The 22,982-nt window shown below is 45.1% G+C and overlaps 1 pseudogene; it reads left to right on the top strand.

Moving 5' to 3' along the window:
* The window catches only part of LOC148532167 (carbonic anhydrase 6-like), a 65,053-nt pseudogene that overhangs the window by 22,152 nt on the left and 19,919 nt on the right, over positions 1 to 22,982 (top strand).

Here is a 22,982-nt window from a genome sequence, read left to right on the forward strand (position 1 = left end):
TTCCGTATGGAAACACTAAGGTCAATTATGCTGGCGATGGAGCCAGGATACTTTATGGTCTCGCTGGATATTCAGAATGCATATCTGCATGTCCCAATTGAAAGATCCCACCAGGCCTTTCTCAGGTTTGCGGTGGATCGGCAACATTATCAGTTTCAGGCTCTACTCTTCGGTTTGACCACAGCCCCTCGAGTATTTACAAAGATAATGGCAGTTATGATGGCTCATCTCAGGCGACAAGGAATCAGGCTACAGCCATATCTAGACAACCTTCTGATATTTGCCCAGTCTCAGGAGATGTTACAATGTCATCTATGGATGACCATTGTTTGCTTACAGGAGCACAGTTGGGTGATCAACTGGAAGTCTTCTTTCACCAACTCAGCGGATGATACACTTCGGGGTGCTGCTGGACTCTCTGGAACAGAGTATCTTTCTGCCGAATGACAAGATAGTGAACACGAGACTGTAGTGCTACAATCTGCTGTGCAAGCACATGGTGTCAGTTCACTTTGCTATGCAGATACTGGGCTCCATGGTGGCCACATTCGACATGGTGGCTTATGCCCAGTTCCACTCCAGGCCCCTACAGCTGTGGATCCTGGCCTAGTGGGATGGTCCATATTATCGGATAAAGCATCAGATGATTCTTATCTCATCAGAGGTTTGGCTCCCCCTTGCTTGGTGGCTGGAGATGACTCATTTAGACAAGGGTCGTCCGTTATAGATCCTGGAATGGGTACTCCTCACCACAGACGCAAGACTGCGAGGATGGGGAATAGTGATGGGTCGTCACACCTTTTCAGGGAAGGTGGACAGACCAAGAAAGTCATCTACCAATAAATATATTGGAACTTCGGCAAGTGCGCAAGGCACTCATACTGGTGCAGGACCTTCTTCAGGACAGCCCTGTCCAGATTTAGTCCAACAATGCGACAGCAGTGGCCTACATAAACCATCAAGGAGGCACACAAAGTTCAGCGACCATGACGGAAGTGGCAAAGATCCTGCTGTGAAAAGAAGGCCATCTTCCAGCAGTCTCGACAATTTTCATCCTATGTGTTCTCAACTGGGAAGTGGACTTCCTAAGTCGCCAGGACATACACGCCGGTGGTGTTCCAACTCCTGTTGGACAGGTGGGGGTTACCAGATGTAGACCTCATGCTGTCACGTCACAACCACAAGGTCCCTCAGCTGCCTTCGTGGAGGCTCTGCCAGTGAGATGGAACTTCAGATTAGCGTACCTGTGTTCTCCAATCTCCATCCTCCCTAAGAGTCATCAGAAAGTTCAAGCAGAAGGGCAGCAGGATGATACTAATGGCCCCTGCCTGGCCCAGGAGGCATTGGTTGTCCGAGCTGACGCGTTTGTCAGTAGACAGTCCACTTCCACTGTCTCTACGGCAGGATCTGCTAATGCAGGGTCTCTGTCTTTACCAGGATTTACCTCGGCTGGCTTTTACAGCAATCTGTCTTAAAGGCCAGGGGTTTCTCTGCTTCTGTAATTCAGATGATGCTGAGAGCAAGGAAGCCTGCTTCTGCTCGCATCTATCACAGGATTTGGCACTCATATTTTCTTTGGTGCTCCCACAGAAAATATGACCCTAAAGTGTTCAAGGTATCTAGAGTACTTGCTTTTTTGCAGGCAGGATTAGACTTAGGTCTTCGCCTGGCTACCTTGAGAGTCCAAGTTTCGGCTTTGACAGTTTGGTTTCAGCGCAAGATTGCCCCTCTGCTGGATGTTAAATTATTTCAGGGGTTTCTTCGGCTGCAACATCCCATTTATCCCACCGGTGGCACCATGGGATTTGTCTTTGGTTCTCAGGTCACTGCAGGCGCATCCCTTTGAACTCTTAGATAGGGTGGACTTGAGATGGCTGATGGTGAAGACACTTTTTCTCCTTGCCATTTCTTCAGCTCACAAAGTTTCTGTCTTGGCAGCATTGTCATGTTGCTCGCCATATCTGATTTTTCATCAAGATAGAGCTGTCCTCCGTACCAAGGCAAGATACGTCCCTAAGGTGGTTTCCCGTTTTCACATAAATGAAGAAATTGTAGTACTGGTCTTAAGTCTTCAGACCTGTCTACAGGTAAAGCTTCCTTGGATGTGGTTCAAGCTCTTTGTATTTACGTGGACCAGACCAGCTCCATCAGGAAATCTTAGTCTCTTTTTGTGTTATATGGATTTCATAAAAGAGGCTGGTCAGCGAACAAACAGACTTTGGCTCGCTGGCTTCGTATGACAATTTTGCAAGTCTATACTCTGGCTGCTCTCCCTGTCCCTAACAGGGTAACAGCACATTCCACTCGGTCAGTGGGACCGTTGTGGGCAGTAAGACATGGCGCCTCGGCTGAACTCTGTAAGGCAGCCACTTGGTCTTCTGTGAATACGTTTATCAAATTCTATTCTTTTGATACGTTTGCCTCCTAGGATGCTTCCCTTGGGCGTCGGATTCTCCTCTCTGCGCAGTAGCGTCCCCACCTGTAAGGGAACTGCTTTAGGATGTCCCCAAGGTCATTTCTGTGGACCCTATGGAACCCGAAGAAGAAATACAGAAATTATGGTATAACATACCTTTTTAATGAAAAAGAATTGAGGTCCACAGGGTTCCCACCCTGATGCACCTGGCCTCTGTTGGGATCTGTTCTTTAAGCCTGTTTGTTCAGATTCCCTCTTCGGATGATTGAGTGTTTCTTGTGCAATTTTTCTTCCTTCTCCACTCTCCATCTCTTTCTGCAGCAAACTGAATGGCTGGGGGTGGCGTATATAGTGAGGAGGACCAGTGCATGCTGGGAACTCCAAAGCTTTGCTGTTTGGCGCATTGGATGCGATCCAAATACATACCCCAAGGTAATTCCTATGGAACCTGAAGAAATGTGCATTTTCACCTGCTTTTGTAAAAATTAAGTGATGATGAATAAGCCCCTTTTGAGTCCTTTAGGAAAAAAGTGCTCTATAAAAAATTATTAATAATAACTACATTTTCCTTTAAGTTATTACAAGTTTTAGTACTTCCCCCTTGAGCGGCCACTTCCCAATAAAATACTGCAATGCTCAGTGACCTAATGTGGCTCATTCATTTTCTTTATTTTTACCATGGTCAGTGCTGGCCACTGACATTAAGGCCAGAATGTACTAAGGGTGAAAATGCGGTAAAACTCCTGAAAATGAAATGCCGTTTTCGGGGTTTTTACTGCATTCCCCAAATGTACTAAGCACTGGAATGCATTCGTCCCAATAAGTAACGCCACCTTCAGGTGCCATTACCCAATAGAAGCCTATGGGTTTCTTACCGGGATGCTCCATGGTGGGAGGGATCAGATTGGATCCCTCCCATAACCCCCCCTCGGCCTTCTGCGCATGTACACAGATACGCTAGAGGGACTTCTTGGTGTTCAACCTGAAGGTCACTCTGTCCAGGGCCATCGCAAAGGACAGCTCTTAACGGGAGAGTTGTTCTTTGCCATATTCTTGGTACATACTGCGGTAATGAACCGTGGTATGTACCCGAAGACAGGGGGGATGTACCACATCGCGAATACGATGCTTTGTACATCCCGCCCTAAGGGGTTGGCATTGGCAGCGTCTTACCTGTGACACTATTGGCTCCTGCTCCTCATGATGTAATGTGTTAGGTTTAGGCAGCATAGTGGGGTTAGGTTTTTATTGGGAGGGGAGGTTAGGGTTAGGCACCCCTAGGGGGGAGGGTTAGGCACCAATGGGGAGGGTTAGGGTGGAGAGGGTTACCAACAATCAGGATGTCTGTATTTTGACAGGAGGCATCCCGACAGCCGGCATTACGTACCGATTCCTTGCTGACGCCCCTTAGTGTACTCTGTTTGCAGGTAACACCCCTGATAATGTATTCTGTGTTCTAACTTGGATATCTGATATTTATTACAATTCCCCCCCCCCCCCCATCATTCATTTGCATCCATTTACTAGGCTGTGACTATTGTTATCTTTCACTTCAACTGCATTTTAGTCTTCCACTCCCTAAATTTCTCATACATAATGTATTTTCCTCATGTCCAGTGCAAATAGAACTTCCATCTACAATGAAAATTAAGGCTGGACTTCCCCACACCTACACTGCAGTACAAATGCACTTGCACTGGGGCGGTCTTGATCTGGAAACCAGCGGCTCTGAGCACACTATTGATGGGTTGCGGTACATGGCAGAGGTGAGTGCTGCAGCTCTGAGTCCAATGTCTGTTCCTTTTAGCTTCCGTTGTGTTGACCCTGATGTCCCTTTACTTTCTTAACTTGTCATTGACTCATTACAGCTGCACATTGTGCACTATAACTCTGACTTATACGAGACCTTTGATCTGGCCAAGAGTGCGCCCGATGGGCTAGCTGTTCTTGCATTTCTATATGAGGTGAGTAATGCAACAGCTTGTACTGCTGAAAAGAGAGTTCTAATAGACCCATTGTTGTGTCAACCTTTTGTACCTGTCTAGCTTCATCCATGTCGACCTTTTGTTGTGTCAACCTTACTTGTCTATTCCTATATACAGTGTGTGTGTGTGTGTGTGTGTGTGTGTGTGTGTGTGTGTGTGTGTGTATATATATTAGTTTATTAAACAAAATAACAGGATGGACTGCGCTAGTATATTGGAGGATAAATGGATATATAGTACCTAATCAGTAACCCATCCTAACAAGAATTACTATATAAAAAGAATGGAACATAAATTCATCTATAGCATGTGAAGAAATGTCAATACCTCTATAATATAACCGCCAGGCGGAAACTTATCTCCATATTCAATTTTGCCCACTTTTCGCGTAAGCGGAAAGTTAATGCAATTCGCCTCTGAATAGCAGGAGAAAAGAAGAGCAACATTTTTATTTTGGGGTGCAAAGGTGGGGAAACCTCTAAGAACCCTTGGAACAGCCCCCCAAAGGACAACTGCGTCAAATTCCAGAAAAATTAACACCCCAAGAAAGTGTTCATTTTGGGGGCGAAAAAGTACAAAGTGGGGGGACTAACTTAAAAACTAGTGAAATAAGGTTCTGGGGGTGCTCTAAGAAGGGGCCAGGTGTTTTTGGGATTGCAGGTGCTTTTATGATGGAGGAATTTTTACCTTTTTTTTTTTTTTTTTTTTAACTTTACTTTAGAGACATTAACAGATGCTTGCACCCATTTTCAGAAACCCCAAATTTGGCAGGAATACTTATTTTCTCCAAAAAATACTGCTTTTATGCCATTCTTCACCACTTGTGCAAAGACGCTAATTGGAGGCAATTGTACCAACTGAAGTACCCCAAACTGCTTTATTAGGACTAATTGGGCACTACTACATTGATCCCCAATGTTTTTGCATTCTTTTTGGGGAGGTTCAGGCCGATTTCCCTGATTCTGACACCACTTTCCACCTGTTCTGACTTTGCGTGTCGCCGTTTTTCGCGTCTTTTGGAATTGAATACGGCGAATAGCGGGGGTGCGCACGATAAGTTTACGCAGCCAAAAATGCGATGTAGGCAAAGTCCGGCAGGCGGAACTTTTATCGCAGGTGCGAAACTAATTGAATATCACCCTTATTAAATTGAGAGAGCGCAGTGTTACATTTATTGCTGCATAAAACAAATAACCTATCAAAACATATTGTGCAATGAATATTACAAGTTAAAAAGTAAAAAAGAAAATAAAAAATCATTTAGGTGAGTGCCAAAGCAAACAAAAGGATCCTGTATGGTATCCTGTTAAAAGATCCTAGTCCAAATGGCAATGATTAGTTGCTAAGTATAGTCATTGGCCTCTATAATGGAAAATCCAGAATATTGTTCAGCTATAGTTATAGCATACTTGCCTACTTTTGAAAAAGCATTTCAGCACCTATGAGCGTGGCTGTAAAGTGGGCGTGGATGGCTACATCTGAGGGGCGTGTCATAAAATTGATTTACATACACATGTAAATGAGCCCCAAAGTAGTTAGTAAGATCTACTTGTTGATGAAAACACACTGATCACTTCTCAGAAAATACATGTAACCATAGGGATCATTGTGCCTTTTAACCAATGCAGGGAAATTATACTAATGATCCCATTTGAATGTACATATCTCTGTTTTTTCTTTTATATAACAGTGTCATAATGGGGGGTAAGGTGAAATGAGGGAGATTGGTAGACTCTTCAGGGAGACAGGGAGATTGCTGCTATTTCAGGGAGTCTCCCTGACAATGAGGGAGAGTTGGCAAGTATGAGTCATAGTTACCAGCCTTGAAATGCAGAGGTAAACTAGCAGTAGCTGTGGTACAATTAGTTAGTTACATTCAGAGGTATTTAAAGCCACCATTATGGACCAAGGGGATTATACTATTGAGGAATATGTGGGTCTTCCACAATGAATCGCGTCTAGCGCCCCACTGGTGTCGTCCAGCCACATTGGGACCTCCTTGCGGACCTCCGACTGGCACCTTCTAACTTCACAGCAGCACCACTCCAACTTCACATCTCATGGGCCTTATACTTAAAAGCTAGGATGTAACTTTGCATTACAAAGCTGGTAACTATAACTATAGCTGGACAATATCCCAGATTTTCCCATTATAGAGGCCAATGACTATACTTACCAAGTAATCATTGCCATTTGGACAAGGATCTTTTAACTGGATACCATACAGGAACCTTTTGTTTGTTTTGGCACTCACCTAATTTTTTATTTTCGTTTTACTTTTTAACTTGTAATATTCATTGCACAACATGTATTGCTGCATACAACAAATAACATAAAAACATGTAAAACTGCGCTCTCTCTCAATTTAAGCCGTATAATACAGTCATATTATGTGTTATGCTATATATGTATTGACATTTCTTCACATGCTATAGAATAGATGAATCTATGTTCTATTCATATATTGATTTTTGTTAGGATGTGTTGTTGATTAGGTATATATCCATCTGTCCTCCAATATACTAGCGCGGTCCATCCTCTTATTTCACTGGAAAAATGGTGCGGCAGTCATTTTTCCTGCGCTTTCCTACTGCGTATGTGCATAATGTTGGCAAAATGGCCACGGTGGCCACTTTCCAGGCTTTTTTATTTTTATACAGTGCTGATACCTCTCCAGAGTCCCACGTCGGCGCTAAGTATTAAAAATATGCAGTGGCGTCACAAGGTGGGTGCGGGGGGTTGGCACAAAGGTGCAGACTTCAGTGACAGGGGCAGGGGTGCTGCACTGTATGATTAAGTGCAGCACTCTGCTCCTGACACTGTGAGGGAGTCGGCTGACACTGCGCCCAGGGCACTCCGCACCTCCTGCAATACCGCCCCAGGACTACGGGGGTTGGGCTGCAAGGCCACGCCCCTTCCTGCGTGGGTTCGCCTCCTTTTCAGCGGCACACTACTTTGCTGCACGTACAGCATCCCTCCCCGCACCGAAAATATGGGTGCAGGATGCCCGAGTGCCCTCCAATCTCAGCACCCATTATAGATACGCACCTGACACTATTTACTTACTAATGGTTATTAATATAATGGAAAACATTTCTAATATAGTAGTAAAGAAGTTTACGCCTAAAGCAACAAATTACATATATAATTTTTATAGTACAGCTTATAAAAGCATATGTGTGAATGGCTGGTTGAACATGGGGGCTCCTTTCCAACAGCTCCAATCACTTTATTTTTCTTCCTTTTATCTGTAGGACGGCCATTTTGAGAACACGTATTACAGCACGGTCATTTCCACACTAGCCAAGATTCGCTAGGCAGGTGCTGATCTGTAGTGCACAAGGTTTCTCACACCTAATTTCTTTATGTACATGGGGTGCTTTTATTGTTCCTAATGAATTACACATTTTATAAGTCAGATTGTATTACTGTAACACTTCTATTCCTCTCTGCTGGTAAAAACCTAATGGTTATGTGAGCTGCTCTACACTACAAACTTTTTATTGTTAGGCCTTTGTCTTCAGATGTTGATGCAACAGTGTGGAAGAGATTCTGCTATGGATTACAGAGACAGACAGAACAGGCTGACTAATTGACTAATGTGCTTGTTCCTTTCCAACTCTAGCAGCACTCAAGTAAATAATGGGGGTGGGATGTAAATATTTTATAGCTTGGTGCTTGTGGCATGACCTTTTAAAATTTGTTAAGGATATTTTTATTTTACTTTTAAGTTATGGCTTATACTGTTGTATGGTCCTGCACTCGCACATTAGGCCAGTTAGAGTCATGCATTTTTATATCTGCATATTCTCTAACATCACAGGAGAACAGGGTTGCTCATTGCATGTGAAAGACTTCCAGAACAGGGAATAAATTTGTCAAACTCTGTGCCAACTTTTTTTGACATGTATCAAGCCTTGGGGAAAGAGATAAAGGGGGTGATGTATCAAAGCATGGAGAGAGAGAAAGTACCAGCAAATCTGCTCCTCACTGTAAATTTTCAAACCTAGTCTGTGACGTGAGTTAGGAGCTGATTGGTTGGTACTTTATTTCTCCCCTATTTATCTCCCTCCAAGATTTGTACCAACCAATCGGCTTCTAATGCTGGGTCCACACAATATGTCCATGGGGTACACATTGAGCGATGTAATGAATGATCCCTCGTTCCGTCTTACATTACCTGCAACAGCGCCGCATGCAATATCGTTCGGTTGGCCGTGCAGCATGGCCGACAAATGATATCTCGCGGGATCGCGCAGATAGTCTGTACACACTAGACTATCCGGCCGATATGTAGTTTCCTGCCTAATCTGAATGACCTATCGGCAGACTTCGTCCTAGTGTGTACCCAGGTTACAGACTGTACTTTACAAATGACAAAATATGTATCCACTTTCTCTCTCCAAGGCTTGATACATCTCCCCATAATTTAAAATGTTTCATATGGTTTTCTTTCCTAGTGTCTCTCTAGGTGTTTTACAGGGGTGTTTTTTTTTTTTAAATAATTTTTTTATTTGTTCTCAGGCCAGGAGACTCAAATTAAAAGGCTCGATCCTCTGGCCATGCTGTCTGAGAATCTGAACAACTACTATCGCTACCAGGGTTCCCTCACGACTCCTCCTTGTACAGAGAATGTGCTGTGGACGGTGTTTGACACTCATATCCAGCTTTCTCATAATCAGGTAAAACTAGGGTTCCCACCTTCTTGCAAAATACAATATGGGGCGGGGGGAGATTGGGGGGAAATTTTTTGTTTTTTGGCCGGTGCTGAAATTACTTACATGGTTTGCAGTGCTTTATGCAGACAAAAAAACATAAGCACTATGATTTACTTACACAATGTCTGCCTCTTGCAGACATGGTGAAAATCCCTTCATGCATCCCGAGGTAATCGGTGAGGCAGCAATGTTAACTTGAGTCATTGACATGCTGTGCTCCCCTTCTGTTCCAAGGGCATCAGGTTTGCCAGGGCTGAGGGGGTAACTGGAAGAGGGAGCCCTGGGCCTGGTGCAGGGTGTTGGTGCGTCCTGTGAAATGGTTCTCTTTTGATGGCAAAAGTAGTTGACATCGGCAGGCAACCATCGATGTTTTGTAGACGTCGATGGCCATCCCCAAGGTAGACTCTGTACTCCAGGCGCCGGGTTACCTTACATCGCAGCCAGTCATCACCACCTCCTGCACCAGGCAGTTAGTATATTCCTAGCATTACTCTCATAGATAGTTACCTTCGAATATACGTTGGCTTGACAAAAAGATCTGCAAAAGATCTGCAATCTGCCTATCATGAAGACAAATGCAATTTATTGCACCAATTTATTGGCCAGTCACCTGGCCAAATGACAAAATATAATCAATGTAGTACCACTATTTGTTGGCATACTGGCAAAGAAGTTGGGAAGAGTAATCCAAATTAATTTTAAACTGTGCCACAAAGAGGTTATCCTATGTCTGTGTATATTATTAGGACACCACTGCCATCCCTCTTAGTACTCGCCCCTTAATAACTGACTATTGGTTACTAATGGTGCACACACACGGTCAGATTTTTCTTCAGATCTGAACGATAACTATTTAAAAAATCATTCAATCGTTCATATCTGAAGGAAAATCTGACATATCTGTCAGATGAACGATTTGAACGATGCGCGTTCCCGATGGTCAGATAACGATATCTGACATCTGCTGTGTTTGCAGTCAGACTTGGACGATTCCATTCATTTTAATGCAGTCAAAAATCGTTCAATCATTCAAATCTTTGGTAAAATCATTCAAATCGTAGATCCGACAGATCTGACAAATCTGATCGTGTGCATGCTCCATTATTTGTCAGCAATAACCATAAATCCAGTTTAATGTCCATAGGCAAACACAGGGGGGTTTCCGTCTGCCTGGTAACCCCCCTCCCCAGCCCATGCCATGACCACAATAGATATAGTAATAGAATAGAGTATTACTAGCGCTACATGTTCTTCACAGTATCACAAATTAAATAATTAGCACCACCTGCGGATCTTTTAACATGTATCAGTCAGTAATAAATAACCTGTGCACCAACTAAGAGATATGGAAAACATTCACTTTTAGGGATATGCTGCTATAGAGCCCAATATGTACATATATGTCCAGGGCAGTGCTAGGTTCTTCTGCTGCTCCCCCAGACTCATGGACTTGCTCCCATGCTCTGGAATGGTGCCCACATCTAAAATAAATACATTCAGCTCAGACAGGATGGCCCTACTGCCGCATTTAATGGCTTACTGTGATTGCTGGTCCTGTACATGCTGGAATTCTGAAACACAATATACTTTGTATGACGCATATTAAAGCTGGTTAAGTGCTAATTATACCCTCTTCATGGACTGGCCACACTCACTCTAAAATCAAGCATTTGGAAACCCCCCTGTAGAAATCCTGCGTTTGCCACTGATGTCCATTAAAATGTTACCACTAACAATAGTGCTCACTAATATGTTCAGCAGTAACAGCAATGCCCATTAAAATGCCACCATCAGAATAGTGCTCTAAATATTGCAGCGGTAGTAGTAATATCCAGTAATATTTACTGCGATAACCATAATGCTCTAGTTATATACCAACAATGGGATGTAGTTAGGAGACCGGCGGCCGAGATGCCGCCGGTCTAAATCTCGACGGTAGAAGCCCTACACGGGACTTAAGATAGACGTTGAAATGCCGACGCCTATCTTAATCCCGACGCCAGACTCCAGCCCAAACCAGGTAAGTCTGGGGTGCCTTAGCAGGGGGGGAGGGTTAGGCTTAGGTAGCATGGAGAGTTTAGCGTTTAGTTTTTTTTGGGGGGAGGAGGTTGGAGTTTAGGGTTAGGCACCCCTAGGGGGGAGGGGTTGGGCACCATTGAGGGGGGGTTAGGCACTAAGGGGGAGTGTTAGGGTATGGGGTGGGGAGGGTTAGGGTTAAGCTACAAGAAGGGAGGGTTATGGAAAGAAGGGGGGGTTACTATAGTTACCCGACCTCTGTCGGGATACCGACCATCGGGATGCTGCTGTCAGTATTTTGGCAGGAGGCATCCCGACTGTCTGTATTACATTCCACTAACAATAATATGACCAATAATATCTAATGGGTCGTAATAATGCCAATCATATTCCACAATTACTAGTATTGCCATGTAATATGTGCCTAGTTTATCAGTAATTGCACCTGTCCTGCAAACAAATTGTGGTGGTAGCCAAGTGGAGCTTCATCCTATGTCATGTGGCATGATGTGATTGTTGCAATAATGATATTTAATTGGTCTCTTCCAGTAAGAAGGTAGAGGCACAAACTTTATGACATGCAATTAATATAAGTAGTACAAGAGTGCAACTGTTACGGTCTTACACAAGAAATTCGCCAAAGACAAATATTATTCTCCTTTCTTCTGTTTTCTGCTGCCCACATCTTCTGGGGGATCGTGACCGCTTGGCAGCATAAAAAAAAATAAATTATAATATATATATATATATATATCGTTTTTTCAGGAGGCACAACATGCCTTAGCCTCGCTGAAATCTATGATCATAGATTGGCTGCCCACCCCCGAGACGCGGAGGTGATTGTGCCAGGATGCTCCTACGTAAGGAATCACTGTGGATACACAAATTGGATACCATCTACCCAAGAGGACTTAATGAGGCAATACATTTGGGTATATTTTTAGATTGACCCAACAAATATTAAATCCAGGGGTGCACTACCTATAACCATATATATTTTTTCATATATATTTTTTAATTTTTTTATTTTTTTCACTTTTTTTATTTTCATTTTTTCTGGTCAGTATGGCAAATAAATAGAGGTTTGTTGTGGCATAGCCTCTTGGACAGGTTTATGACATTTTGAAAAGTTAAGAGGTTTCTATGTATTTTATTATGCACTAGTACTTTTGGTCAGCGAATAGTTAACAGCTAGCTATAGCTTGCTAACTTCTTTCCCCTATTTGTTTACCCTCCTCTGATAGAAATTTGAGGATTATCTATTTTCTGCCATTCAGCTATTGACCCTAGAGACTGAAATCCTCCACAAGTTTTAACAGTATAACATGCATGGGGGTTGCTTAGCAACCGTCACGTGATCCCGCAGCTTGCTGTGATTGAGAACAGAGCAGTTATGATGATACGCAAGCGTGCGTTACAATAGATAGGAAGTAGGAAGCCAGTGACACGCACGCGGACGGTTCCCATTATACTCCCAGAACAGCGGGGAGGATGGATCCATCTCATAGAAAGAGAAACCACTAAATTTAGACAAGGTAAGGAGTTTCTCCTCTGCTCACACAGGAGCCTGCAACATAGATACTTGTATAATGTGTATTGTAGAGTCAGATACTGATGCATAGCCTAATAGGTACACTCCCACCGCAGGTGTGTTGATTTGGCAATCAGTAAGGAGGGTACATAAGGGATGTTAGTTGCTTGTATTGTTATCTTGACAAAGGTCCATGGTTGGGACTGAAACGTTGATCCTGTATTTACCTCTAAATGTTGGAATAAAGGACTTTTTTAGAAGACTGGTGAGTGCACCCCTTTCTTTAAAGGTTATACAAAGGACCTGAAGGTCCCTTTTGGGCAGCTACCCCAGCACTCTTGGGCTACAAAAACGTGAGTGTGGACATACTTTGACTAGATATATATATATATTTTCCTGGACAAAAGTCCAGGCATGATGTTCGTCCGTGCAATGTGACGTTTTGCCTCTTTCTGAGTTCTGTTTTTTTAGAGGGAAAAATCCAAACTCAACGTGCAAACTCGAACCTATCCGAGCCTGCACATCCCTAATAAATATATATATATATATATAATCTCATAGCTTAAAGTAGTCCTGGAGAGGTGGTGGAACTCATCTCTCCAGCCACTTACTCATCCACACGCCCGCTAGCTAGTCTGACAAGCCAAAACAAGGGTGAAAACTGTTCTGTACACTAACACACACACACACTGTTGTGTACAGGAAACGGTAAAGTGAATGGCTGAGGGCCGCCTAGGCACTATATCAGTGTTATTTTTCTGCCCAATGTTTTTTTGCAACCCCTATGTATTGCCTTCGCTTTATTCTTTTCTTACCTATATGCTGGTGTCTCTGAAATAAGGGACCTCTGAAGAAATTGAGCCTCCCTAGGCAGAGAGTGAGTGGCTCTCTGTTGGACTTCTGTGCAGGGACTTGGTGGAGGTGGAACTAGTTCCACCTACCATTAGAGGTGACGGAACTCAGTTCCACCCCATTCCTGCTCACTTTAACCCCTGTATGTATGTGTTCGTGTATGTATGTATTATATATATATATATATATATATATATATATATATATATATAAATTTATATTTATTAGGTGTGAGCGGGTTCGGATTTCTGAAATCCGAACCCCCCCGATCCGAGTCAGGCTCGACTTTTCCCGCCTGACTCTGATCTGAAATCGAGACAAAACGTCATCATCCCGCCTTCCGAGTCTCGCGGGTTTTGGATCCTATATAAGGTACCCGCGTCGGCGCCATTTTCTCACTCGGCTGTGAAGAGGGAGGGTGGGAGTTAGGGCTGTGTAGTGTAGTGTAGTGCTGCTGTTGTCCACTACTTCAAAGTCCATAGGGGCTGGCTGTGTTGTGCTGTGCTGCTGTTGTTAATAGGGGCTGTGTCCACTACTTCAAAGTCCATAGGGGCTGGCTGGACTGTGTTGTGCAGTCAGTTCTCCATAGGGGCTGTGTCCACTCCAAAGTCCTGTGCAGTGTCCCAGTCCTAAAGGGGTGCTGTAGTGTTGTCCAGGGGGTGCTCTGTCCATCAGGGGTGCTCCCCCCAAGTGCTAAAAAAATAATATATTTTCTGTGTTTGTGAATTGTGTGCGCAGTAGCCGCACGTGCATCAACAAAGTAGTGCCAAGCGTGCGCCTGTGTCATAAGTAAAGGGCCGGCTGGCTTGACCGTTAAAGGGTGCTGTAACCCCCGAAAGTACACTCCAGTCCAAACCAAAAAAAAAAATATTTTCTGTGTTTGTGAATTGTGTGCGCAGTAGCCGCACGTGCATCAACAAAGGAGCAGCGCCAAGCGTGCGCCTGTGTCCCATAAGTAAAGAGCCGGCTGGCTCGTTTCTTAAAGGCTGGTGTAACCCACAAAGTGCACTACTCTCCAGCCAAAATAAAAAAATATTTTCTGTGTTTAGCCGCACGTATATATCAAATCGATATAACATAAATGGAGGACCAAACTTTCTCCGATAAAAATAAAATAGAGAAAGATCAAGAACCACTTCCTCCTAGTGCTGAAGCTGCTGCCACTAGTCATGACATAGACGATAACATGCCATCAACGTCGTCTGCCAAGGCCGATGCCCAATGTCATAATAGAGGGCACATACAATCCCAAATGACAAAGTTCAGGAAAATGACCTTGAAAAAACATTTAAATCAGCTGAAGAGAAAAGTAAACTTGCCAATATGCCATTTACGACACGGAGTGGCAAGGAACGGCTAAGGTCGATCCCTAGTATGTTCATGACTAGTGGTTCAGCTTCACATGACGATGGAAGCCCTCCTCCCACTAAAAAAATCAAAAGAGTTAAGCTGGCAAAAGCACAGTGAAGAACTGTGCTTTCTAAGAAGATATCACAAATCCCCAAGGAGAGTCCAAGTGTGGTGGTGGTTGCGATGCCTGACCTTCCCAGCACTGGACGGGAAGAGGTGGCTCTTTCCACCATTTGCACGCCCCCTGCAAGTGCTGAAAGGAGCACCCACAGTCCACTTGCTGATATGCAAATTGAAGATGTCACTGTTGAAGTACAACAGGATGAGGATACTGGTGTAGCTGGCGCTGAGGAGGAAGTTTGTGAGGAGGATTCTGATGGTGATGTGGTTTGTTTAAATCAGGCTCCGGGGGAGACAGTTGTTGTCCGTGGGATGAAAAAGGCCATCACGGTCATGCCTGGGCAGAAGACCAAACATTCCACCTCTTTGGTCTGGCAATATTTCTATCCAAATCCGGACAACAACTGTCTTGCCATATGTACCTTATGTAAAGGTGGAATAAGTAGGGGTAGGGACGTTAACCACCTAGGAACATCCTCCCTTATACGGCACCTGCAGTGCGTTCATAATAAGTTACTGTCAAGTTCAGAAACTTTGGCTAAGACCGTAAGCAGTCCAGGGACACCTAAATCCCGTTGTCCTGTTGTATCCAAGCGCCTGCAAACCACACCGTCAACTCCCTCCTCGTCAATTTCCTCCTTAGTCAGGATCGGAAGTAGTCCTGCAGGCCATGTCACTGGCATGACTGACTCTCCTATCCCGGATTCCTCCGGAGGATCCTGCATTGCTACGCCTCCTGCTGCCGCTGCTGCTGTTGCTGCTGCTGGGAGTCGTTCATCATCCCAGAGAGGAAGTAGGAACACCACTACTTTTACTAAACAATTGACCCTCCAACAGTCCTTAGCGAGGAGGATGAAGTACGACAGCAGTCATCCTGAAGCAAAACGTATAACTGAAGCCTTGACTGCTATGTTGGTGTTAGACGTGCGTCCGGTATCTGCCATTAGTGCAGTGGGATTTAAACAATTGCAGGAGGTAGTGTGTCCCCGGTTCCAAATCCCGTCTAGATTCCACTTCACTAGGCAGGCGATACCGAGACTGTACAGAAACGTCAGAAAAAGTGTCCTCAGTGTCCTGAAAAATGCTGTTGTACCCAATGTCCACTTAACCACGGACATGTGGACAAGTGGAACAGAGCAGACTAAGGACTATATGACTGTGACAGCCCTCTGGGTAGATGTATCACCTTACGCAGCAACAGCAGCAGCGTCACCAGTCGCAGCATCTCAGAAACGCCAGCTCGTTCCAAGGCAGGCTACGCTGTGTATCACCAGTTTCAGTAAGAGGCACACCGCCGACAACCTCTTAGAGAAACTGAGGGAAATCATCGCCCAGTGGCTTACCCCACTTAGACTCTCCTGGGGATTTGTGATATCTGACAACGCCACCAATATTGTGCGGGCATTACATCTGGGCAAATTCCAGCACGTCCCATGTTTTGCTCACACAATAAACTTGGTGGTGCAGAATTTTCTGAAAAGCGACAGGGTCGTGCAGGAGACGCTTTGGGTGGCCCGAAAAATTTCAGGCCACTTTCGCCATTCAGCGACTGCGTGCCGAAGACTGGAGCGCCAGCAAACACTCTTGAACCTGCCCCGCCATCACCTGAAGCAAGAGGTTGTGACGCGTTGGAACTCAACCCTCTATATGCTTCAGAGGATGGAGGAGCAGCAAAAGGCCATTCAAGCCTATACATCCACCTATGACATAGGCAAAGGAGGGGGTATGCACCTGACTCAAGCGCAGTGGAGTATGATTTCCGTATTGTGCAAGGTTCTCCAGCCCTTCGAACTTGCCACACGTGAAGTCAGTTCAGACACTGCCAGCTTGAGTCAGGTCATTCCCCTCATCAGGCTTTTGCAGAAGCAGCTGGAGAAAGTGAAGGAGGAGCTAAGACGGAGTGATTCCGCTCGGCATGTGGGACTTGTGGATGAAGCCCTTCATTCGCTTTGCCAGGATTCCAGGGTGGTCAATCTGTTGAAATCAGACCACTACATTTTGGCCACCATGCTCGATCCTAGGTTTAAAGCCTATGTGGTGTCTCTTTTTCCGGCCGACACAAGCCTGCAGAGGTGCAAAGACCTGCTGGTGAACACACTGTCAGCTGAAGCGGAACGTGACACGTCAACAGCTCCTTCTTCATTTTCTCCCGCAACTGGGGCTGCCAGGAAAAAACTTAGGTATCCTAAGCAACCCGCTGGCGGTGATGCAGGGCAGGCAGGACCAAGTTTGGACATCTGGTCCGGCCTGAAGGACCTGGCAACAATTTCTGACATGTCTACTGTCACTGCATATGATACTGTCACCATTGACAGAATGGTGGAGGATTACATCGGTGACAGCATCCAAGTAGGCATGGCAGACAGTCCATACCTGTACTGGCAGGAAAAAGAGGCAATTTGGAGGCCCCTGTACAAACTGGCTCTATTTTACCTGAGTTGCCCCCCCTCCAGTGTGTACTCCGAAAGATTAGTGCAGCCGGGAACCTTGTCAGCGAAAGGCGTAGGAGGTTGCTTCCACAGAATGTGGAGAAGATGATGTTCATCAAAATGAATTATCAGCTCTTCCAGGGAGACCAGCCTCCAGAACGTACAGAGGGACCTGTGGTGGTGGATTCAAGTGGGGACGAGTTAATACTTTGTGAGGATGAGGATGTACACACTGAAGAGGGTGAGGAATCGGTGGATGAGGAGGATGAGGATGACATCTTGCCTCCGTAGAGCCAGTTTGTGCAGGAACACATTAATTGCCAGCTTGTTTTGTGGGGGCCCAAACGAACCAATCATTTCAGCCACAGTTGTGTGGCAGACCCTGGCGCTGAAATGATTGGTTTGTTAAAGTGTGCATGTCCTGTTTATACAACATAAGGGTGGGTGGGAGGGCCCAAGGACAATTCCATCTTGCACCTCTTTTTTTTTCTTTGCACTATGTACAGTTTGGGGCCTAGTTTTTCAAACTGCCATCCTGTCTGCCACTGCAGTATCACGCCTAGATGGGTCACGTGTTTGTGCCGCCCACTTGTGTCGCTTAGCATAGTCATCCAGCTACCTCGGTGCAACCTTTTGGACATAAAAACACTATTGTGAGGTGTTCAGAATAGACTGGAAATGAGTGGAAATTAAGGTTATTGAGGTTAATAATAGCATAGGGGCAGAAAAACCTACAAATTCTGTGATTTTAGCTGTTTTTATGCTTTTTTTTCAAAAAAATACAGATCCAAAACACAAAACCCAGAACCCAAAACACGGAAGGGTGGTTTTGGCAAAACCAATCCAGATCCAAAACACGAAGAAAGATCCAGATCCAAAACACAAAACGCGAAAAGTGGCCGGTGCACACCCCTAATAGAGATATATATATATATATTTATATTATATTATATTATATATATATAATCAGGCTTGCCTACCCTCCCGATTTGGTCGGGAGCCTCCCGAATATCGGGTGCCGCTCCCGAACCCCCGGAAAGGCAGACAAGCCTCCCAGCTGCTGCCTACCCACCGGACTGCCACTAAATGACCCCGCAGCAGGGGGGAGCCCGATAACGCGATTTGCGCTGAATCGCGTCATCGTGGCTCCGCCCCCTGCTTCACAATGCCATTTTTCTGGCATTGTGAAGAGGGGGTGGGGCCACGATGACACGATCGTGCGGTCACGTCCCTGGCCCCGCCCCCAAAACTACATCATAGCCTGGCCACGCCCCCCCCCAGAATGCAGGCATTCAGCTCCCTCCTGGAAGGAGGGAGCTGAATGTTGGCAAGGTGTGTGTGTGTGTGTGTGTGTCTGTGTCTGTGTCTGTGTCTATCTCTATTTGTGTGTGTTCATATATTTTATTTATTTTTTGCTGGGGCTTGAGTGGTGAGGGTTGGCTTGCACAAAATAGTGAGAGATGGGGCAGACAGGGGGCTAGGTTGTGCTGATTTTTGGTGGATCGAAGATACTATTTAATCGGGTTTTGTTATTTTCACATGCTCAGAGGTATGCATGTCAGATGTCCTGCACAAATGCAGAGGCCATATCTACTAGGTAGATTCCTCCAACTAGACCAGGGGTGTCAGACTTGTGGCCATTCAGCTGTTGTGGGACTGCATATCCCACCATACCCTGCCACAGTTTTAGCATGCCCTAAGACAGTGGTCGCCAACCTTAATTAAGGTGTGAGCTACTTTAGTAAAATCAAACCTCCTGAAGAGCTTCTAAAATTGTAGAAAAAGAATCTGGCTAATAACCGAACAATTGAAGGTCATTTAAGGAAAATTTTAAAATGTTGTATAGAAAACAATAATGCATTTAATTATTACTGTGATATTATTGTAGTTAGTAAATTTAAGCACAGGCACATTTCACTGTTAATTACCAGCTCCACGAGGTACGTGCTTTAGAGGAGCAAAAGATATTGTATAGGCAGGGCTGCTGTATGATTTTTCCGGCAGGGCTGGATGCCGTACCGTAGAGCCGTTGGTGGAACCACAGGGAAGCACGTCAGGTGATTGCTATAGAGGCTGCGGAAATCACCTGACGTGTTTCCCTGTGGCATCACCCATGGCGTCGACAGCACGGGGGAGCGCACGCCAAAGGTCACTTCCTCCTAGTTTACTCTGCAGTACTGCAGCTAGGTGAGCTACCAAAATTAAGACCGCGAGCTACTGGTAGCTTGCAAGCTACGAGTTGGGGGCCACTGCCCTAAGTAGGGGCTTCTTTAGAGAGGAGGGGGCCCATGTGCATTCCCCGTCTGGGGCCCCCTTCTCTCTAACCTGTGACCCACTGGCACGGCTGACCACCGGAGCATTAGTAGACTCTGGGCACTAGAGTGTGCCCAGAGTCTACTGCACATGCGCAAAACGCCGGAAAAATGGCCGCATTGGCCATTTTTCCGGCTTTTTGTACAGCATTGAGACCCGGCGCGGTACCTCGGAGAGGTAAGTTTTTTTAAAATAATATGGGTGCAGGGTGTGCACTTCGGCACCCCCTGGACCCGGGGGCCCGTGTGCACTGCACACCCTGCACCCATTATAGATACGCCCCTGGCCCTAAGGGCAACACTAGCAGTGCATGCTGGGATGTATAGTTCCACTACAGCTGGTTGGCCCAAGTTTGACATGAATGATATAGACTATACACACTGGAATATTATACAGTGCTAATATTGCATTAGCACTGTCTCCTCACTGAAGGGTTAGAAGACCTGTAGACTTTCAAGCTCAAGACATTATGTTTGTCACATACTGTAGCTTGATATAGGCTTATTGAATAAAGAAGTGCAGATAAAACTTTTGGGGGGGAATTATTGGCAACCAATTATGCATTAGTTTTAATATTCCTGCTTTAGGCAGATAAAATCTTTTGATTAACTGCTGAGTTACAGCATATTGCTAACCTATGCTCCACGCTATTGAATAAGCCCTCTTAAATCTGCATATTTATAGACTGTGAATATTTCAGTATAAGGAAAAGGTGGATGAACAGCGTTATCTATTCGTTTTTTACATACCTGAAAATTAGTTGTGCATAGATAACGCCTTTTCTTCGAGGTCCACAGGGATACCATGGGGGATATTATTGTTGGAAGACCAGACACCAAACAGTTAAAGCTTTGGCTCTCAGAATGCCCGAGTCTTCCTCCATACCCCGCCCCTAGCCATAGGACTTCAGTTTAGTTAACAAGCCTAAAGGCAGGAGAATGAAAGAGGAGAAGAAAGAACAATCGTACACCAGAAACACCTCTTACAGAAGATGAGGGAATCTGTACGAAAGAAAATCACCCAATGAAGCCAGGTGCATGAGGGTGGGCGCCCTGTGGACCTCAAAGAAAAGGAGTTATCTAGGTAAGTCTACCATAACTCCTATATTTCTTCTTCAGGGTCCATAGGGATCCACAGGGATACCATGGGGATGTCCTAAAGCAGTACCCTTAGGGTGGGTGACGCTCCTGAGCAGAAAGGAGAACTTGTCCACCAAAGGAAACATCCTGGGAGGCAAAAGTATCAAAGGCATGTAACCTAAGAAAAGTGTCGACAGAAGACCACATGGCAGCCTTGCACAATTGTTCAGCAGAGGCACCATGACTGAATGCCCACGATGGCCCTACAGAAGAATGTGCTGTCACAGGCTGATCTTCCTGTTCCAAGCACGGTGTTTACACCTGAGAGATGGTCATGCATAGCCATCTTGCCAGAGTCTGCTTATTAGCTGGCCATCCTTGTTTGTGAAAACCATATAATACAAAGGAAAATCAGATTTTCTAACAGTTTGTACCCTCCACATAAATATGGAAAGCAGGAACTACATCCAGAGAGGCTTCACATACAAAGGTTTGAAGCCTGAAAAGCTGGAACAACAATTTCTTTATATAAAAACGGGATACTACCTTAAGAAGGTAACCCTCCCTTGTATGAAGAACAGCTTTATCCTGGTGAAAAATCAAAAACGGGGAGCGACAAGAGTGCTGCCAAAGCAGAGACACTGCGAGCAGAAGAGATGACAAGAATAAAAATAGTTTTTGCTGTCAACACTTCAAATCTGCAGAGTCTAAAGGTTAAAATAGGGAAGCTTGTAATCCCTTAAGAACCAAAGACAAATGCCATGGTGTCATCGGTGGAACAAAAAAGAGGCTGAACTCTCAGAACTCCTAGGAAAAAAATTCTAACATCTGGTAATGAAGCAGACTGCGAGTGCAGGTTTCTGGAAAGTCAATGTGGCCAGATGGAGACAATTGTCTAACCCTGCCTGCAGAAAAGCCAGTATCCTGGAAATCCTGAACACCCTAGGATCATATTCCTTATGAGAACACCATTGATCAAAAGAATGCCAAAATCTGTAATAGATGCGGGCATAAACGGGCTTCTGTGCTCTAAGCATGGTTTGAATTACAGAATTGAAATATCACTTGGGTTTTAAGATGGAAATTCAAGAGCCACGCCGTCAAAGTCAGACTGGGCAAGTCCAAATGTCGGCAGGGATTCTGCGTTAGCAGATCCTGCTGTAGAGGAAAGGATATGGACTGTCTACCGACAGATTCTGTATGCCTGTGAACCAATGACTTTTAAGCCAAGCCGGAGCCACTAGTATTACTGCTCCGCCTTTCTGCTTGATTTTCCAGAGAACTCTTGGGAGCAGGGAAACTGGAGGAAAGAGATATGCTGACTTGAAGTCTCATCTTACTGCCAGTGTGTCCATAATGCTGCTGATAGATCTCTGGACCTGGCCCCGTACCTCTGGGGACCTCATGGTTGTGGCGTGACACCATCTATCTCTTGTAGACCCCATTTGTTTACCAGGAGCTGAAACACTCCCGGATGGAGAGACCACTCTCTGTCGTGTATGTCCTGGCAACTTAGGAGGTTTGCTTCCAAATTTAGCACTCCCGGTATGAATATTGCCGAAATGGCTGAAAGATGATGTCTGCCCAAACCAGAACCTGTCACTTCTTCCATGTCTGCATAACTTCTTGTGCCTCCCTCATGAATGAGGTGGGCCATTGTAGTCGCGTTGTCGGACTGGATCTGGACCGGCCTACCCTGGAGTAGGTCCTGTGCCATGATCAGTGCTCTGTATACTGCTCGTTGTTCCAGAATGTTTATTGGCTGATTACTTTCCTGATTTTGTCCATCTTCTCTGAAAGGTGTGATGATCTATCACTGTCCCCATCTATGAAAGCTGGCATCCGTGGTGAGAAGCACCCAATTTGGAATCCAGAACGGGAGCCATTTGTTTTGATCCTTTCTCAGCCACCACAGGAGAGAGTGACGAACCTCTGGAGTGGAAGGGAAGGATCCTCTGAGACTTTTATAAGATGATGCTGTCTGTTCCTCCTGGAGAGAATCCATCCTTGTAGAGGCCTGGATTGTAACTGGGCATATTCCACCATGTTGAAGGTGGATACCATGGACCATAGGACCTGTATTGCTCAGTGAATGGATACCCTCTGATTTCGGAGCAATTTGCTCACCAGCAATTGTAGAGTCAAAAACCTGTCCACTGGTAGAAAGATCCTT

The sequence above is a fragment of the Taudactylus pleione genome, unplaced genomic scaffold, assembly GCF_031769625.1.
Source record: "Taudactylus pleione unplaced genomic scaffold, aTauple2 ptg000082l, whole genome shotgun sequence".
NCBI classification, from domain to species: domain Eukaryota; kingdom Metazoa; phylum Chordata; class Amphibia; order Anura; family Myobatrachidae; genus Taudactylus; species Taudactylus pleione.